This window comes from Amphibalanus amphitrite, unplaced genomic scaffold, assembly GCF_019059575.1.
Source record: "Amphibalanus amphitrite isolate SeventyFive unplaced genomic scaffold, NRLGWU_Aamphi_draft 000367F_arrow, whole genome shotgun sequence".
NCBI lineage: Eukaryota > Metazoa > Arthropoda > Thecostraca > Balanomorpha > Balanidae > Amphibalanus > Amphibalanus amphitrite.
Genome location: NW_024881861.1, coordinates 576989 through 596780, shown reverse-complemented (window position 1 = coordinate 596780; position 19792 = coordinate 576989). Strand labels below are relative to the sequence as shown.

The following is a 19792-nucleotide window of genomic DNA, read 5'->3' as shown; positions in this document are numbered from 1 at the left end:
ACTCTCACCGGACCTTTGGGTTTTCTTCGAGATCAGCACCCTGGCCGAGGGTGGTGCGACCCCTTCGCCGTTTCGAGCTCCCAATTGAGCGTGTGCCGTTACGAGATGCAGCGATTGACATCCTGTTTTAACCCTCGCATGTGTGCGGCGTTTGCCAGCTTCTAATGTGTAGGGGGGTCGGTTGGACCCCCCCCCCCCTTGCCGTTTGCGAGGGTTAAGGTCCCAGGTCAACCGGTGACCTCTGAGGTCAGGTGAAGTGCCCTAAGTCACGGTTTTTTGTAAATGTTTTTTTTTTCTCTCGAAAAATGATCGCACAGCGGCGACTTCGACACCATCGTATTTGTCTTGCTTAGGCGCGTCGACCTATACTTTTCGTTTGGATGAGCTCAGCTTAAGGTGTGGACCTTGGGTCAAGGTCTGGCCAGCGCCACTCAGGTCACGAAGCTAGTCAAAGGGGTTCATATCGCATATCGTTCGATTCGGTAGGTCAATCTGTTGAGCGATACCTAATTTCATTAACCCGCGACCTGGTGGGGGGGGGGGGCTATTTTTTGCCCCCTTCCAGACTTTTCGATATATCTCCAGAACCGCTGCGCCGATCGTCACCAAACTTTCAGTACCCTCCCGGACATCAATTTTACACATTGTGACCAAAATTTTTTCCAAAAGCTATGATAGGTTGGCCGGAAATGACGTCATAGTGACGTCATGTTCTGCCGTTTTCGACCCAAAAAAGGGTTTCGCGGGAAGAGCTGTCAGGCCTATAGCTTTGCAAATACAGACAAATGTTTAGGACATAAAAGCTGAAGAATTGAGAGGGCTACAAAACTGCTATCTCGGATTTTTGATTTTTTTTTTATTTTGACCCCCAAAAATCAAAAAATAGATTTTTGGGATATAAAAGTCAAAAAATCCGAAAAGTTTTTTGAATTTCGCAAAAACCGGAATATATGTGATAGTCCTTATCGCCTTCCATCCACATACCAAATTTTAGATTGATACCTCTTTTTTTGGCGAAGTTATAGCGAAAAAACTGTTCAAAATTGATGACGTCAAATTTTCAAACTCAATTTTTAGAAATTCTAGACCTCGTAGTGCAACACAAAGACCACCATTAGACTCCCCGTGACGAGCTGCATCGAATCAATACCCATTTTATGCAAAAATATCAACTTTGAAATTTGACCTTTTTTGACCTGACCTTGACCTGACCTCCGCCAGAAAGTGACCTAAACCGTACCTGATGGTCTTATAACCAACACCATTGGGTTGGAAATGAAAAACTGGCCATAAAACATGCATCGCACAACCTTAGTAAAGTTGGGTTCATGTGGTGACCCTTGGTGACCTTTGGTAACCTGACCTGTGACCTGACCTAGTATGACCAGTGACCTCTAATAGCAACATATGTACTAGACAACTGACGTCTTATCGCTGATTTTCGACAAAATGCGTTTTACTCGGTGTTATAGCGCTTTCCCTAGAAGCCCCGTGAACGGTGAAACATTTTATCTTTGACCTGACCTGTGACGTCATCGGTGACCCCGAGGTCAATGAAATTTGGTTTCCCTCGACAAATTTGACAGGGCTATCGAACGCCGTTTGAATTTTGCGGATCCGTCCAGTAGTTTCGGAGATACGAGGGGGGGGGGGGCAAAAAATAGCCCCCCCCACCAGGTCGCGTTATAAACAGACCCCACCAGGGCGCGGGTTAACATCGAGGTCACCGATGACGTCACAGGTCAGGTCAATGCAAAAATTATTAGGGTTTTGGCTTGTTCACAATTTAGGCTCTGGACGACGGCTTACACATCCGATCAGGCTCATTTTTGGTTTGTGCACTCTTTGATATGTGCCAAAGATCCCCTGAGGCTAACAAATTTGTACTTTAAATTTTTCAGGTCAAAGCCAGGTCATCCCAGGTCACGGAAATTTTATATCATGTATCGGTCACGTGACACATGTTTTATGGTTCATTTCACTTATACATTTCGAAAACAGTATCGTCTGAGTCATTTGCGGTCATTTGTAGCTGAATTTAGCTGAGGTCAGGTCACTTTCAGGTAAAAAAGGTCAAATTTTGGAGATGAATTTTTTCAACTAAAAAAGGTGTCTCTCAGATGCAGTTTGAGCTCAGGAACACGATGGTGCTAGTTATACTACTGTAAGATGTCAAATCGTGCTGAAAAATGGACTTTGAAAAAACTAAAATTGTGAAATTTTGACTGATAGGTACGTATAACTCAGCCATTTTTTAAAAGATTTTGGACTAAAGCGTTTTGAGTTGTTCATCGGCGGGTGTTCTATCACAAATGTTCCGTTTTTTTTTTCCTCTAAAAGTGAAATAGTTGTTGGAAAAATCAAAATAGATTTCTTTTGAAGGGGAAGGTACGGCAATATATGGGCACCCGAAGAAAATTTGTCTACTGTTCCATAAGGAATGAATCAAAACTACTGTCCATGGTGGTGAGCGAGACCTTGATGCTTTGCTGATGAAGTGCCAGTGCATTTACTTCATCTGATATCCAGATGCATTTAAAAACTTCGTTTGAAACAGGTCCTGCACTTATTCCGTTTTGCCCCACCCCTGGGGTAAAACGGGAAATGGCGTGGAGCAATATGGGCTTCGATGACTTTCACGTAGCTATACATACCAGTAAAACGCCTTTTGGGCGAAGAACGAGCGAGCGAGATAGTGAGCCCTGCACGTGCGGAAGGGCGAGAGGGTGCTTCCAACGGGCTTGCACAAAGCACCCTTCTAACCGGTCGCTAGCGGTGTGCCAAATTTGAACGCAATCGGCCCAGCCGTTCCTGAGATCTGGAAGCGGCATTCTGCACGTGCGCACGTGCAATCGGGGTCCAAAATGACTTTTGCACGGCACCCTACTAACTGGTCCCCAACCGTGTACCAAATTTGAGCGCAATCGGCCCAGCCGTTCTCGAGATCTGGAAACGCCCCCTGCACGTGCGCACGTGCAGTAGCACCCTAACCGCAAAACATGGGAATGCATTGCCTGATGGGTGCCTACCTGTATGCCAAGTTTAAGCGAAATCGCCCCAGTAATTACCGAGTTACTGAAATGGGATCAAATTTGGCACCTCTTATTGTTGTATTTTGCACGTGTACTGGGGGTGACTCACATGCATCGAGAGTATCCTATTTTGGGTAGAAGGGATGCTGCTACCCTACAAAAATTACCGCAAGTCAATCGCCCAAGCGGCTGCTGAGATATGAGCCTCTCAAAATCACTACTTTTGCAAAACAGCTTGAACCTCCTTGACTTTTCACGTGGCACGTGCCACGACGGTCACTGAAATGTATCAAAAGTAGTCAATTACGGGGTAGAAGGGATGGGGCTACCCAACAACAAAGACCGCAGGCCAATCGGTCCAGCGGTTGCTGAGATATAAGCCTCTCAAAAGCGTTACAGGCCGGGCCGGGCCGGGCCGGGCCGCTCATACTGAGATTTTTCCGTTATATTGAAAAGACTCACTTCGCTCGCTGCGCTCGCTCGCTCGTAACTATCTTCCTCGGTCTCCATCCAAGCTACTGAAAATGACAGAGTCCATCTCGACAAAAATATACCTACCTATATAAGGCACATACACGGAACCTGTGTACTTAAAATGAAGAAACATTATGACAACGTTTGAAACGTTTAACACGAATTCTCTTTGAAAATAGCACATTTGAACATGCATTTACCCTCGCGGGCCCGGGGGGGGGCGTTTTTCGCCCCCCCCCCTGGCGAATATTTGCGATAGCTCCCGAACGCTTAGGGATAGGAAGGCAAAACTTTCAGTACCTTTTCTCCCATCAATTTGACATCTTCTGAAGTAAAAAATTTGGACCTAGCCCCCTTGATGACGTCACAAGGTCTATTTTTCTAGACCCCTGCACGTCAAACTTCGGCGTTACAGACGCAAACTTCAAATAGCTGCTAAAAATAGAGTTTTAGAGATAAAGACAAATTACGAGCACGGTTGTGTAGCGTTTGACCTAGAGAAAAATAGAAAAATAGTTTTGGTGACCTGAGGTCAAAGGTCAGGTCAACGACCCCGAAATGTGGTTTTAGTTTTTCGCAAATAACCTCGACAAAAATGGTCCTAGAGCTACGGCAGTGGTACCATCGCATTCGCCTTGTCAAGCCGCGTCGAATGATATATATTTTGTTCGGAAAAGGTCAAATTTAATGTTGACCTCATGTGACCTCGAATGACCTCTGGTTGACCTTGACACATGAAAGGTTGTTTATGATGGATTTGTACCCGTTGATCACGAATCTGGCATCTATTTTCCTCTAAGCCTTCATTTAGAGCTTCCGGATTGCAAAATTGTCTTATTTATTATTACTAACTTGAATCAGTGAAATAGCCTCTAGCAGGGATACTCTTCTGTGACCTTGACCTTTTAGCAGCCTTGTATCGTAAGATGAACCACAAATAGGGAACTGATAAGCCTCAAAACATTTCAAAGCATCTTGGAAGTTAGCACGCAAGATATGCGAAAAAGTGCCAAGTTTGAGGTCAATTTTGAGCGTGACCTTGACCTTGACCTTTCACTTTGAGCACATTTTCAGAATCCTCAGATTCTCTTCTTTCGTTTGACAGCCAATTTTGCCGGTTTGATGCAGCTTGCCGTCCTCTAGAAGGCTTACTTTGAGATCACTACACATGTGGCCGTTTTTTGCCTTTGACCTTGACCTCTGACCTTGAAAATTGACCTGAGGTCAAAAATTTTAGGTGCATTAGAATCGTCTCGTAAGGACCTTTCGTTTGGTATCGCTTTTGTTTCCGTAGCTCCCTTATTTACGGAGTTAGATAGGGGGGGGGGGGCGAAAAAGCCCCCCCCCGGGCTGCGGTGGTTGGGATTACCCTCCTGGCCCGGCCGGGTTTATGAAACGTGAGTGGGCCAATAAAGGCGACTACATGTTTCAGAAGGGCACTTTTATGTAATAGTTGAAGCTTATTTGCTACAGATACCTAACCCGGTACCTTTTCTAAGGGCTATGAATACATTTGTTACTTCGCCGACTGACCAACTATTTGCTCATAAACGAAAAGCACGATTCTTACGAATAGTGTATCATCTGTCGAGCAACAAACCTTCGGTAATCGGTTATCAACTTTCGGTCCGTCTAATTTAACAGATCAACGTAAGGACTTACTAATCGTGTTCCAGGTCCAGAAAATGTCGGAAACCTGCACATTTGTCCTACCGTCCGGCACTGGCGGGGAGGGGGAGGGGCAGGCGGCGCCCTGTTTTCGTTGGCAGCCCCGTGGGCTACCCCCGTCTGGGAGGCGGGCAGCCGCCCCACTGCTGTCGGAGGTGGACGCCCGGCCCAGGGGAGGGAGGGGAGGGGGAGGAGGGGAGGGTGCCGGCCGCCCAAGGCCCCACGCGTGCGGCGGCGGCGGACGGCGGCAGTCGGCGCCCGTGTGGTGCCCGCGGTGGTCGCGTCGGTGGTGTGTGGTGGTACGGTGCCTGGTGTGACCACGTGCTGCTGAGCGACGAGCTGGGATTCCTGCCAGGTGAGGATGCTTTGTCAGGGAGTGCGGACGGTGCGGCGGGGTGGTCTACGTCCCAAAGTGGTACTCACACGGCAGTAGGAAATAAAACCCCGGCCCCCATGGCTGCCTGCGACGGCAGGTGAGCCCTCGTCGGTATGCCCCTGCCCGTGCACCTGGCTTACACAACCAGGTGCGTCTGCCTGGGTCTGTCGGAAAGTTCAAGAGTGGGTGCATCTAATCATTTGTGCCAAGGTGATATTTGTTGGTTGATGTCTGATGATGCACGCAGCGACCAGCGTTGTATCACCGTGTGTTTTTTTGTGAAGGGGGAATGAAATAATGATTTATAGCGATTTTAAATGAAATGAGGCTATCTCACTCATTCTATCATTGAACTTGAACTGGAACGGAGCTTAATTTTTATTCCCTTCCCGCAGTAATTCACTTGCATTATATTCAAAATGAAAACCTCTCATTCCATTTTCCATAATAGCATTTCAAACAGCGTGGAGCCTGAATAGTCTACGAGTACAACTAATCTAATCCAGTGTCTCATCAATGGATCATGATCTATCTTGGTCACTATTTTGACCAACCATTGTCCAAGTGATAAATGAAATGATATAGGAATCCGAATCAAGACCTCTGTAGAGTCTGTATGGTCTATTAATACTGAGCTTTAGGCGGTTTCTCCTTTGGATGGGGATTACAGACGCTGAATCAAGCCAACAAGCATGTCCTGACAGCGTTAAACACGGTATTCATGTCCAGCTTATCAGTGATCTCCAGGCAAAGCCTTGAGCGTGCACCTTCTCACGTTTAACCTTGAGACGTGATAGGATGTTGTCATGTCCATGCCAACATTGGTCATTCCGAGAAAGTTACGATATTATCGCATATGAATACAGTGCTACATAATGCATCAACTGGTTGCCAGCCGCCAGGTAAGCGAAGCTATACATCAATAAGATGTCGTCCTCTCATCATAGGCAAATCAAAATGAGAACGCAGGTTTTGATGTGCATGACGCGCTTCCAAGATTCTCATCTACCTCGCTGACAACAGAAGAAAACCTTTCACGGGGACAGGGGACACATAAGTCGCCAGTACCACAAGGTCTCTCTCTCCCCAATGCCGCAGCCGTTCATCCAGCTGTCGAACAAGGTCGGACCATCCTCGCTGTTCCTGCCCCGGTCTGAGCAGCATGGCGGCGCCCCTTCACCCACCATTAGACACGAGGTGTCCAGTAAATTCCCACACCACAAGGCCACCCGGTCCGGAAGTAACGCTACTCGTCAGTCGCAGGCGGAGGTATACTCGTATCTCCCCGAGAGGATCCCTCTTCACTGCGTCACCTGCCGCGACCGCTCAGACCAACTGGCACCCGTTTTTTTGTTGACGGACAAAAACGGGCCTCGGGGAGAGGCTCGCTGACTGTCGGTACTCCCAGGATGCGGGGGCGTTAGGGGGAAGAACTTTGAGGGCACGCATGGGCCGTCAGGTGCGGAGCGACTGTTCAGCTCGCCGCTGGAACTATTGCCGGTTCAGTTTCTTTACCGGTTTTCCATGAGGCGCTGGGCGATCATATCACTTCCTTGTCCCGCTAACTTCACGTCCTGAAGGTCTCACGATCAATCTCTTTTCTACCCTTTCCAATGCCTATACGTCGCTCACCTTTTCGGTAACCTACCTTGTTCTAACCATGTCCAACACCCATCAGACTCGCATCCTTTCCACGTCCCATCTTTGTCACACCTCTGCCTCACGTTCCTCGATCCCTTCCCACGCTCGTCCCTCCATATTCCCTTCCTTTCCTCTCGACGACCTCAGCGACTGTCCCAATCACATTCGCCCGTCAGTCGGCGCCTTCTCCCTATATTAGGTCCGTTCCTCGTGTCCTGTTGTCCGTTTTTGTCACCGAATATCAGCTCGGAGGATCAAGTCGGACTTTTTACAGAGACGGCTGACAGTGGCTTTGAACATCGCGCCCCCACAGCTCCCTGCTTCAATGATGTAATCAGCGTCGGAGTGACGTAGTTCGAAAGGCTTACGAAGGTCGTAAGGGGTGACTTAGTCCTCAAGGAGTCTCGTGCGCAGGGAGTGTCATGTCGCCCAAGGATCAACACCATTTTAGTCTGGCTGGTGGTATCCGGAGCTCTGAATTAAACTGGCACTCATTTTTCACTAAGCAACTTTTTAAGCTCAGCATCTAATAAATTACTTTTCCTTAGCTTGCTTGACTTGGGTCTTGGGATTATTCGTCTGTGCAGTTTGAGTGTCGGATAAAGTTAAGGGTCCAGCTCGTCAGAATTCAGACGCAGAACTCTTCGTGTTTGTTCTTTGACAACGGCATCAACTATCTACTAACTGGAACCGATAAGTTGTCGGGTTTTGGCCCGGTCGGGTGCTGTGAGGGTGTCCTGGACTGTTTCTGGACCCGCCTTCCTCTGCTCCGGTCTGTGCAGCGCATGGACGGCGCTGAAGTTTGGTGTCGTTCAGTCCTGTCCCGCCGGCGTCCACCGTCCCCACGACCACCCTCCGCGACCGCCCGCTACCATCGCCTCCATGGCCAGAGCCTAATGCAGCGGTGACCGATGATGTCAGCCAAAAACGTGACCTGCAACGTATACATTTTATCGGCACACACGATCGCAGTCAGGGCCTTGAATGCATCGCAAGTAGTCATTTCCCTGCACATGGTGTGTCTCCATATTTGGTCGTAGCTCGAAGACATATTCCAAAGGCGTTGCATAATTTAACCTGTGCAGTTACGTTTGCATGTCTAGAAATGCACTTTATTTCTATATTTAACTGTAAAAGGCTCATAATGTTATTTGTTTTACGTGTTTTACTCTGTTTTTGCAGAGGAAATATGTGTTCAGTTTTTCTTTCTCTTCCGCCTGAAATACTCCCGTCCTCAGCATTCATAGGCGGCGGAACGGGGAGGGCACCGGGGCACCGTGCCCCCCTTTAATTTTGGCATTTTAACATTAGCCCAATGGACGTTGCATGAAAAGAATGGGACCAAAAGTCGGCAGTGCCCCCCTCCCCCCTAATTGAAGGTGTTCCGCCGCTACTGTCAGCATTGGTATCAGCTGCGAGTTTCTCCAGCTAAAAGCCGCCGCGGCAGTGCTGCCGTGGCTGGTCTTCGTTACCCGGATTATATTTCCTTTCCGTCTGTTTCTGCCTGTCTGCCTACCTGTCTTCTCTCTCTCTCTCTCTCTCTCTCTCTCTCTCTCTCTCTCTCTCTCTCTCTCTCTCTCTCTCTCTCTCTCTCTCTCTCTCTCTCTCTCTCTCTCTCTCTCTCCCTCCCTCTCTCTCTCTCTCTCCCTCCCTCCCTCCCTCCCTCCCTCTCTCTCCCTCGGGTCTCCAGCGGACCACAGCTCGTCTCAGTGCCACCACCCAGAAGGAACGTCTTCTGTTCCGGTGTACCGTGTGTCGCTGTGGGAGGGGCACTGGCTACCGGCCAGGTCTGAATCCGCCCTTCCTGGAAGTCGACTTCCCGGTCAGACAGACAACAAACAACAGGCCTCAGACCAGACAGCAACAACAGATTGACAGCACCACACACGTGTACCAGACGGTTGAACAATGTATCCCTCGAGCCTAGATGGTTAGACTGGCATGGCTAAACCAACCGCATGCATTCTCCTTCCTTTGCTCTGCTCATCTTTCTGCCTCTTCTTTCTCTGTCGTCACCAATCACAGGAGGCGAGTCCTCCAGACGTTCAGTCCCCTACCCTGCCACCGGATGCTACTGCTACGCCTGCCACCCATCATCTTATTAGCCGTAATCAGATCACTGAGCGAGCGACGGCTTCGGCGGTGTTTCTTCCCGACGCACAGACCGCCGACACGCGGAACGACGACGGGAACGATGGGCGACGGCAGGCGAAGTGGCTGGATGTAGCAACTAGCAGTGGCGGCGGTGGCAGCGACCCAAGCGCAGACATTAGTTCCAACTGGCTAGCGTTCCTCTGAGATGGATGTTATTAATCTGTCTGAAGCGAAGGGGGATATAAATTACTCATGTTTCATTCCATGACCGCAGGAGTGTGAAAAATGGGCGGTGGTTAAGATTTTGTCCGGATAGCGAGATGCGTTGGAATAGGGATCTGATAACGTCGGTACAAGTCGGTCTTAATAAATCGGTCTTTATAAATCGGTCTTAACTTTGCAAGACCCATCTATGTAGAACGATCTTTAAAACGACGACCAACATGATGAGAACTATCAATGTTATGGACAAATATCAAATGTCGAAGTTCTTTGACAGAAAACTGGACGGGCATGGTTCATTGTATGTGATCGTCACATGCTAGATAGCTTTACGTCAGCAGCATCCTGAGGAAATGTTTAGCCTGCAGCTGCTCTGACCTTGTGATGGCGTTAGCCGAATCTTGGCAACTGTTCTGACTCTGCATCCGACTCTGACTCACCGGCTGGGCCTGGGTCTCTGAGTCAACAGCAGTATCATGCAGGCCCCCACACCCAGATCAGACCTGCTTTACAGCCTACACCTCCCGATAGATCCGACCATAGATCAGCCTGATCACTTCCCTGTCCCCACACCAGATCAGCACCTTCCCTCGACCTCTGATCTCACACACATCACCAGATCAGCCAGCCGTCCACAGCGCCGCCAACCCCAACACCAGGTCATGCCCTCCCACCCCTAACTCCCACCAACAGACCAACCGACCACCATTTCCGTCTCCGTCACTGCAGATCATCCCGGCATATCCCAACCCCCACACCCAGATCACCGATCTCTGATCAGCCCTGCTGCGGCCCAACCTCTGTCGCGACGCCGCTCGTCCGGTAACGATGTTTTCCGGCGGCGTGTCGGCATGATTGATTAGCCGGCGGCAGCACGCATCCGTCTCGGACGCGCAGAGCCAAGACGACATTCTGCAGATGTTTCCCGAAAACCGGGCCGGCTGCCGGAAGGCCAATTACCCGGTCAGTCACGCGGCCCGACAGGCGGAGAGAAATATGAGATCGAAGGGATGGACTGCCGTGCGGTCTGGGAGTTGGGTGATGTGCAGTATCGATGGTGTCAGGTTTGTAAATTATGCGTTTAATTACGTGATAATATGGATTGGTGGGGATGTTTTTCAATCATTAATCAAGTTAGATGTAGGTCTAGCTCAAGGTTCCCCTGCCCTCCATCTGTATCATTTTATCACCGTATCTTACCATCTGTGCCTCATCTGTATAACGCTATTCACTGATTTTCTCAGTGGTAATTGGTAAACGATGTGATGAAATCCGGGGAAAGACAGCTGCGAGCGGCCAAGACGTCTTCTTTACGATGCGACAAGGTATGGACAAAATAAAAATGAAGTGTGGAAGTAAATATCAGACTGTCAGACGAAGATATTCTCATAGCGATAAACAGAAAACAGAGAGCGCAAGGAAGGAAACAAATTAACCGCTGTGCGACAGCCGATATATCCGTTCCGCTTCTGAAGACGAGTGGAGCAGAGATTCCTGGCTAGCTGCTTCTACCCTCCTGCGCTCTCCGGTTCTCCGCTCTCTTCTCCTTTCTACATCTCCCTCTTCCTTTTCCTCTCCCCTCCGTTCCCCTCGCTCCTGTAGGTGCTTTCAAGATTTAGCGAAGCTATCTGATCGAACAGGAATCACTGCCAGCCTGATCTATAGAGCATGGATTTAGCAGCTCGAATGGACGGCCTGGCGCCTGTGAATACGGAGCGTGGGGTGGAATACGCCTGGAGAGGCCTATTGAGATGGGACCGGGGTGTAATGTACCGGGCGGGGAGCGCTGTGTTCGACAGAAGCACAGTCACCCGGCTGGCCGGCCCGGCCGCACTCTATCTGAGCTGTCAGCGTCGTTCGTCCTCGGAGGGGAGGGGAGGGTTAGTTCGACACATCACTGCCCGTCTCAATCCGGTGCCCCGGCCCGGCCGCTTCAATTCAGGGCGTCGCTGAAGGACGAGCCCCGGCTCCCGGGCGGCGGCCGAATCTAATAGACGGGGATGAGTCACGTCTGTCCGGGGTCGCTGCGGTCCCTGGCCGCTGCCATCCTCCCTCCTTACTATCGGGAACCCCCACCAGCCCTGCGGTCACTCATTGACCACGTGTCGACCCGGGGCCGGCTAGTGACGGGGTTTTGGCGACGGCCGGTCGGCGTCGCTGATGCGAGGCTGATTACCTGTCCCCTGCACGGTGCGGCTGACCGATCGACCGATACGGACCGGCTGACCGGCCACCTCAGGAGTCCCGGTCACACGTCAAACGAGCGCCGCCGCAAGACAATGCAGACCGGGAATGCGGGCGGATGTCGGCGGAGTTAGGTCGGGTTGTTTGTTGTTTCCATGATAGACGATGTTGCCAGGTTGTTTCCATGATAGACGAACACAACTCAATGTCAGACGAACACAACTCAATGTCTAATGGTTTCAAACTACTGACGATAGAAACGGTGTGGGGGCGAGCCCTGTACCCCATTCAAGCGTTTTACTCCCTATAGACGGGTGCCCGGCGTACCTAACGGGTCAGATACCATGTCAGCCCAGCCCGCCGTTCTGCCAAAGGTTTAGTCGCAGCTCTGGCCATGACCGATGCAATGGCTCCAGCATTGCTGCTCGCTAATGGAGTGTGGTCTGGCCGGCTGGCTCCAGTTGTAAACAGCGCGTCTGGGCCGGGCCGGTGAGCGGCGGGTGCACTCTGCCCGCCCGGCCGGCAGCCGCCGCCGGGGTGACCTGCATGGTCCCCTGTTTACCGCTGATGGGCCTGCAGGCGCCCCGCCCCCGCCCTCGCCCCCGCCCACTCAGCTGCGGGCAGTGCGCTGGGGGCTCGGAGGGTGACCTGAGAGGACCACCCGGGGAGTGGTGAGGGCTGTTACCTCTTTCAGAAAGTTCATATATAGACCGGGAACTGCCACTGCAGGCAGATATCCCGTTCATGTAAAACCAGCCTGGGTTAAATTTTACTTTATAGGGCAGACCCAAACCATGGATGATAGATGCAATATGCATGATGTTTTATCATCCATGCCTAAGCTGAATGTATCTACGGAGTGGTAGATTGCTGGGACTGAGCCTATCAGTCCTCTCAGCCTCCTCGGAGAAGGCGTTTGTTCAACCGGACCGCCATAGTTGTGCCGTAGTGGTCGGTCCATTTTCGTCCGGACCGCCGTCTTGGCGACGGCCTAAGAGGAGGTGTCGCCGTGTCGCCGGGGCTTGCCTTACCAACCGGCACGAGCTAATGGTCGTCAGAGCTGCAGCGCTTATGGAGCCGGCGAGGCGGACCGACGGATTATATTTCCTGGTGGAGAGGCTCGTAGCTCCTCCGGGCCGCGCGCCGCAGAATGCCGCGACATGTGACGGCTTAGAGCTGCTGATGTAAGGGCCTCGTCCAACAAGTTCAATGCAGGGTGGGGACTGGGGGACCCGCGCAGTCATCTGGCTTCTCCCTCAGTTGAATGGAAGCTGGTGTTGTGCAAAAAGTATGCAGTCTGACGTGCTTCAAATTGCAATACTTTTACAGCCACTTTTTAAAGTTTCTTTGAACAGGTCATTCGTGATGTGGCTCTACAGTCTACAGTGAATCCCTTCACTTGAGACCAGACCCTGGCCTGTGACTGTCATGCTGGAGGTTAGATTGAGTTAGACTCGAGCACATGAGTTCATCAATGATCGTACCTACTGTCAGTGTGGGCTTCATGTTTATAGTTTTTGAGACGATCCATAATCTCAAATGCTGCTCATTAGCTTTCATCTCAATCTGCTATCATTTTGTATATAGCAATAACGATATTTCTTCTTACACTCTGAAGGGTGAATTTCAAATCACGTATTAGGAGAGGGTAACTGAGCCACTTTCATCTCATGAGAGAAATGTGGCGCTCTGGAGCATCAGATCAGTGCACGCCCAGCCCTGAGGTCCGGCTCGATCTTAGTCTGTAGATAGTCCCCGGTTTGGCCCACCGGCTGCAGGAGGGGTCCCATGGCGGCACCAGGCACCTGCATGCAGAGTGGGGCCGGCCCGCCTGACCTTGTGGTCGGGTACCCTGGAGACTGCTACTGGCAGTCTAAAACCAGTTCCCAGCGGCAGCCGTTGACGAATGCCGCTCATAGCTCGGCCAGAGTCAATCTCTGAGATCACGGGTTACGGGGTGGCCGAGCCGCCGCGGCCGCCAGAGATGGAGGGAGCTTGGGTTTCATTGCGGAGCCGTCAGAGCTCAATGAATAACTGTCAGCGTCTACGGTCAGAGCTGACTGAATGCCTGTCAGTGCATACCGCAGCTGCCACGCTGTCATTGCGTGCATCATCGTGTCGATTGTTCTGCCACTCGGCACCCGACGTCGGCCTTCTGTTTTCTGTTCTTTCTGTTCTGTTCTTCTGTTCTTTCAGTTCTGTGCATTCACCACACAGCGAAGTTTCGCCATCGCGCGGCCGTTCTACTGCAAAAGCTAGTGTGACCGTGGTTGATAGCAACATGTGGTCCGTCCCGTCTAATAAATTCTGCCCTGCAGTTCGACCGTAACATGGCTGCCAAAAAAGGTAGCTCGCCTGCTGTCACTATAAGCAGTAAACAGTGATCAGTGAACAGCCTACTGCCTGAATTAATGCCTGATGCTGACGCCGTACCTCGCGGGGTCTAACTAGAAGCTTCATTCATCTTTTGAAATACTTTTTTATCTTATATAGTCGTATAACTTTGGAACCATCCCCATGCATTCCTAACCATGAGCTTCTTCCGTCCCTAAGCCTCAATGGGATGGTCCGTGGTATGCATTATATTGTCGTGTGCGCCATGTGGCTCTTCATGAGTGCTGCTATATTGGACTGGTTTGATTAATTACTGTGGCATGGATACTTCAACTTGGGTCTCCGCCGCTCTCGTAAATCACGAGCTCTTACGTTGAACCTCACGTTTCAACATCAATCACATTTTATGACTTCGATCGAAATCAGGCGGCGTAGCCAGTAATATGAACCAATAAAATCAGGTTTTTCAAATGCATCTGCAATCGTCCTGCTAAATAGTATTATTTCATTATACTCTCCACACATGTGTGACTGTTTTCGTGACAACATGTGTGGCTGTGTTCGTGACAACATGTGTGACTGTCCTTAGCATACTGTGCGCCGTGCGCGGTTGTGTCCGAGCGAGTATGACTGGCCTACCGGGGTCGAGTGCCGAGTGGCGCCGACTATTGTATGCGCTGGCGCTGTCGAGTGACGCCGCGGTCGGTTGGTCAGGGTGTGTGCGCACACAAGTGTTGGTGCCCGCGTGTGAGAGCGGGTGGTGGTGCGTGCCGCTGACGGACAGCTGAACAGGGTTTGTCAGCTGACGGCAGACAGCTGAACTGTGTTTGTCAGCTGACGGCAGACAGCTGAGTGTTTGTTGGCCTCCGCTGACTGACGCAGCGCGCTACCGTGACTGGTAGACAGGTAGACGGATGGCAGGATAGACAGATGATAGACGCATGGCGTACGGATAAATAGATGGGTAGACGGAGATCTAGACGATAGATGGAGACAGAAAGATAGACAGATGATAGACGGATAGACGGATGATAGACGGAAAGACGGACGAGAGGGAAGACGGGCGATAGAGGATAGACAAATGATAGGCGAATAGTTTGACGATAGACGGATAAACATCGAGTGGCAGACAGTGAAAGGGGATGGAAAAGAAGCCACGGTAGAAGAACTTGTTGGTTTCATACCACCAATTCTGAAACGGACCCCGACTTTACTTATAGAAGTGCTTCAGAAACTGGACTGTCCACGATATTGCGAACCTCACCGCGTCGGCTTTAGTCACGCTAGCTCAGAGCCGTGAGCGTGCTGCCGACCATCGTGTGGCCGTGGTCCACTATCGATCACACATGCCGTGCCGTGCCGTGCCGTGCGGTCTCGCGGTCGTGCCGTGCAGCGACGTGCCACGTCGTGTAGCGCCGTTCCGCGCTACGTCGAGCCGTGTCGTGGCATATCGCGGCGCGTGAGGTGCTGCTTGCAGGCGATGAAGCAGCTGACGAATCGCTGAGAAAGGTTCCAGCTGACGGATTGATTGACTGATCACCAGCTGTCACTTTTCGCCGCTGTCAGAACTGCGCAACGACAGGGGCGGTTCCTGACAGCCTCTGCTAGACTACTGGCTAACCCTGCACGGACCTCTCCATTTCCGTTTTCCGAGTCCTTGACTTCCCTCGGACCTATCAGCTCTTCCCCACCTGGCGCAGGGCCATTATTTCCCTTCATTCTGCACTCCTGGCTGCCCCTCTGACCCCGGCCCCCTCCCGACCACGGTCATCATTCGACCATCGTCTGACCGGAGCCCGGCTGATCGTTTCCTGCTGCGTGCAGCGGGCCGTCTGAAGTGCTTACCCCTCCCCCTTCCCGGCTGCAACGGCGCCCCATTGCCGGCCGCTGCAGCTCACAGGGAGCGTTTGCAGCAGCCGCCCCTGACGACCCCCTCCGCCAGTGTGTGTGGGGGGGAGACCTCTGTCAGCTGACTCCCGTTCCGGGCCGGGGATCCAATCCCTGGACCGGTCACAGTGCTGAGCTCGTGGGTCAGCTCACAGCCGTCAGCAGGCGACGGCTTAGCAAACTACCGGACTACTTCATTTGGAGCTACTGTCTGCCGGAAATTGAGCTTTATACTGGCGCCGCTGTAAACAGACGAAATGGCCGGAGTCAGCACGATAATGTGTTTGTCGAGCTCTTCACGCTTACTTTCGTTGATTGAACTTCATGCTCAGTTAACAAAGTGTCAATTATGTTGAACTACCACTGCAAGTCTTACCACCAGTTGCGCCTGTCTTATCTTTTGTACATTTCCGGACCGTGTTTTTGTTTAATAAACTTGGTTATGATGATGATGATGACGTCTTCACTCTTCATGGTATGTACCTGACTTCGTAAGTTGACATGTTGTAAAGCTGAATGCTGATAAAGAAAATTTTGAACATTACTGAATGACGTCACTGAATTTTGTGGCTGAAGTCGCTCACAACACATGTCTCACTTGCGTGTCACGGCATAACGTCTTCAGACATTTTTTTTTCTAAAAAGGGATGTATACTTCAATTCTTCATAGGCAGTTAGACCCGTTTATCTGGCTCATCTCACGCTAGGCGACATCCAATCGTGTACCTCAGCGCTGGCCTTACTAGCATTAAACATCTGCAGCCATTCTGCCACCACCACTGGCTCCTATCGCCGCTGGCTGCCAGAGGTGTCTGCACTAATGTTTACCGTTGCACAGTAAACGGTGGCCGGGAATACCTATGGTAGGGCGCTGCTGGTGCCCGTGGTCTGGCTCAGTGTTGACGGTGCTCGATCGGACGGCGTTGACAGCTCTTCCTTGCACAGGCTGTGCAGATCTGTTTTATTTAATATCGTTGATCCTGTTGTCAGGGGCTTCCGTGTTCTAATGAAAGCACTTTGAATGTAATAGCTGTCTGATGCGAAGGGTGAGGCACGTTTTTATATTGTATCGTTATGAGCGGTGAGCTGACCTGTGAAATATCACGATAGACCGTCTCTGTTGCTCTTAGAAACGTATTGTTTTCGTTTTTCAAAGGAGCAGCACTTTGTGTTGTTTATCATATTGCAATGTTCTATATTTGATTCTTTCGGAGTACCTATTATGTTCGCTCACCCTCACATGATACCATCTGTGATACATGATCTGCGCCTTATGTGTTTTCCGTTTCGGCTCGTACTTTAGCCTGCACAGCTGACGCCCGCTGTGGAAGAGCTGCATCCAACTCGAGTTCCTCTGCCGCCCGAAATAACCATGGAAATAAGATTAGCTACGGCTGAGTAGCGGGGACAACATTATCGTGGTAGTACGGAGCTCAAGCACTATGCTGCCGTTTCCCGTCTGCCCGCCTACACTCCCGCCCGTCTGTCAGTCCGCCCGTCCGCCCGTCCGTCCGTCCGTCCGTCCGTCAGTCCGTCAGTCCGTCAGTCCGTCAGCCCGTCCGTCAGTCCGTCCGTCATTCCGTCCGTCCGTCCGTCAGTCCGTCCGTCCGTCCGTCTGTCCGTCCGTCCGCCCGTTAGTCCGTCCGTCCGTCCGTCCGTCCGTCCTTTCGCCCCGCCTCTGGCTGAGTCACATCCAGCTCATTACTGCAGCGTCCGAGGTCCGACGGCCAGCCCCGCTGAACAAACACAGAGATAACGGACCGGTCGCCGCCGCCCGCCGCTCTCCTTCCCCTCTGACAGACGAGAGCCGCCTATCTCCCCTCTCCTCTCTCTCTCTCTCTCTCTCTCTCTCTCTCTCTCTCTCTCTCTCTCTCTCTCTCTCTCTCTCTCTCTCTCTCTCTCTCTCTCTCTCTCTCTGTCTCTGTCGTCTCTGTCTCTGTTTCTGTCTCTCTCTCTCACTCTATCTCTCTCCTCTCTCCTCTGTCTTTGTCTCTCTCTTCTCTCTCTCTGTCTCTCTTTTCTCTCTCCCCTCTCTCTCTGTGTCTCTGCCTCTCTGTCTCTGTTTCTGTCTCTCTCTCTCTCTCTTTCTCCTTCTCTTTCTCTCTCTCTCTCTCTCTCGCTCTCTCTCTCTCTCTCTCTCTCTCTCTCTCTCTCTCTCTCTCTCTCTCTCTCTCTCTCTCTTCCTTTGCCAAGGAAACGGCTCCCCTTCTCTCCCTGAACTGACCAGGAAATACCCCCGTTCCCCACTGATTAGTTACAGAAGCACCCCTCACAGGCCAGAGGGGTTCATTCGTCGCCTCGTCCAGACCATGGCCTGTCGGCTGGGGGGGCCCGTTCGCCGCGCTACTGATCATAAACCGGACCGCCGCACATCATTACCGGCCGCCACAGCCTAATCCCACGAATCTCTGCGATATGAACAGCCTATTCTCAGAAACACTGACTTAATGTGAAGGTTAGTTAATGAAGGCAAATAAGGTTGCAAATTCTCATAAAATGCTCTTATTTCGTTTTACTAATATATCTATGAAAAGCTTTTACATGCCTAAACGGGGATAACTACATAGTAAATTGCTAATTAAATGCGGGTGAATTGATTCAGTGTAAAAATGACAAACAAATTTATCGAAGGATGACAGTTTTGTCACCAGACCACCCTAACATTCACGCACATTACCGCATATGTTTACATTGCGTCGATTACGCGTTCGTGGCAAAAAGTTCTGTCTGTTTGGACTGCGGGTGTCACCGTGTTTACGTGTACGCGTTCCGGCCCTCGCACCAGACAGGCCCCACGCGTGATGATGAGATTGTCCGGAGGATTTCGGTCCCGTGTTGTCGGGGGGCGATGGATCGAATCTGATAGGTATGAGCATCTTATCAGCGCGGCGCTGTGGGAGGGGAACAGCGAACAGTGGGTGGGGAATTATGGTCGAAATTGACGAAATGAGGTGCGTGAACGTGCCGCGGGGGGAGAATTTCTACGGGACAGGAAAGTGACAGCTCTTAGATTGGAAGATTGAGGCGTGATAATGCGCACAATGGGGTTTTTGTGAATGAAGTGTGCGGCAGATTCTGCTTACATCTCTTGTATTTCATGCATATGGAATTTTGGTTATTCATCTACAAGAAGATAATCATTTGATATCCATAGACGCCAGACGGTGGCCACGTTGAGGGTACGGTGAGCTATAAACATAATTAATAATCACATTTTCGCGCCAGCCATGAGGCTTGTTATACGTAACAGCCTGTTTGACCTTCCTTGCACTTTGTTTCATTTCATGCCACTCTCGTCTGTTCAATATGTCATAGCCTACACGACAAATGGCCTCACACTGTCCTGCACCGTGTATTTGTCATGGGCCAGATGTTGCGCGGTTCTGTCTCTGCCATAAACCACCCACCGACTGTTAACATTGGACGGGCGTATCGGGCGCCACTCTGCCGTCCTCTCTAGGCAATGGTTTACGCTGCAGGGTGGCTGTGTGTGCGGGCGGGCTGTGACCCGGGGCTCCGCTGTGTTTGCTATATGTATTCCGAAGCTGCTATTTGGCAATTATGTTCGAACTTCGATTTAGGTATTCTGAGCCAAGTCATACAATGGACGTCATTGATGCTGACAGAGAAGATTAAAAGCTAGCATTTTCACCTTTGAAGATGCTCAGAATGCTCGGAGGTATTTGTGGAGCTGCCAGTTGAGTTTCCAGCTCCATAAACTTCAAACGTCACGGGGGCTGCAAATGTCATAGCATACGGGTAGGTCATGGGGCTTCAAAGGCGGCCGATATTTAACTTCAGAACTGCACATCACATGATCACCTCGCATGTGGATTGCATGACCACACCGTCTGTTTTTGGACTATGTGGCTGTCGATAG

General features: G+C 50.9%; 1 protein-coding gene across 3 annotated transcripts in view; it reads left to right on the top strand.

The window, feature by feature from the left end:
- Positions 1-5396: 5396 nt before the first annotated feature.
- Positions 5397-19792, top strand: part of LOC122389660 (protein O-linked-mannose beta-1,2-N-acetylglucosaminyltransferase 1-like) — a 55551-nt gene continuing 41155 nt past the window's right edge. Inside the window, exon 1 of one of the 3 annotated variants that reach the window (XM_043381886.1) lies at positions 5397-5529. The gene's annotated coding sequence lies outside the window, so the exon portion shown is untranslated. The remainder of the gene's footprint in view (positions 5530-19792) is intronic. The other 2 variants (XM_043381887.1, XM_043381888.1) reach the window with 2 other exon arrangements.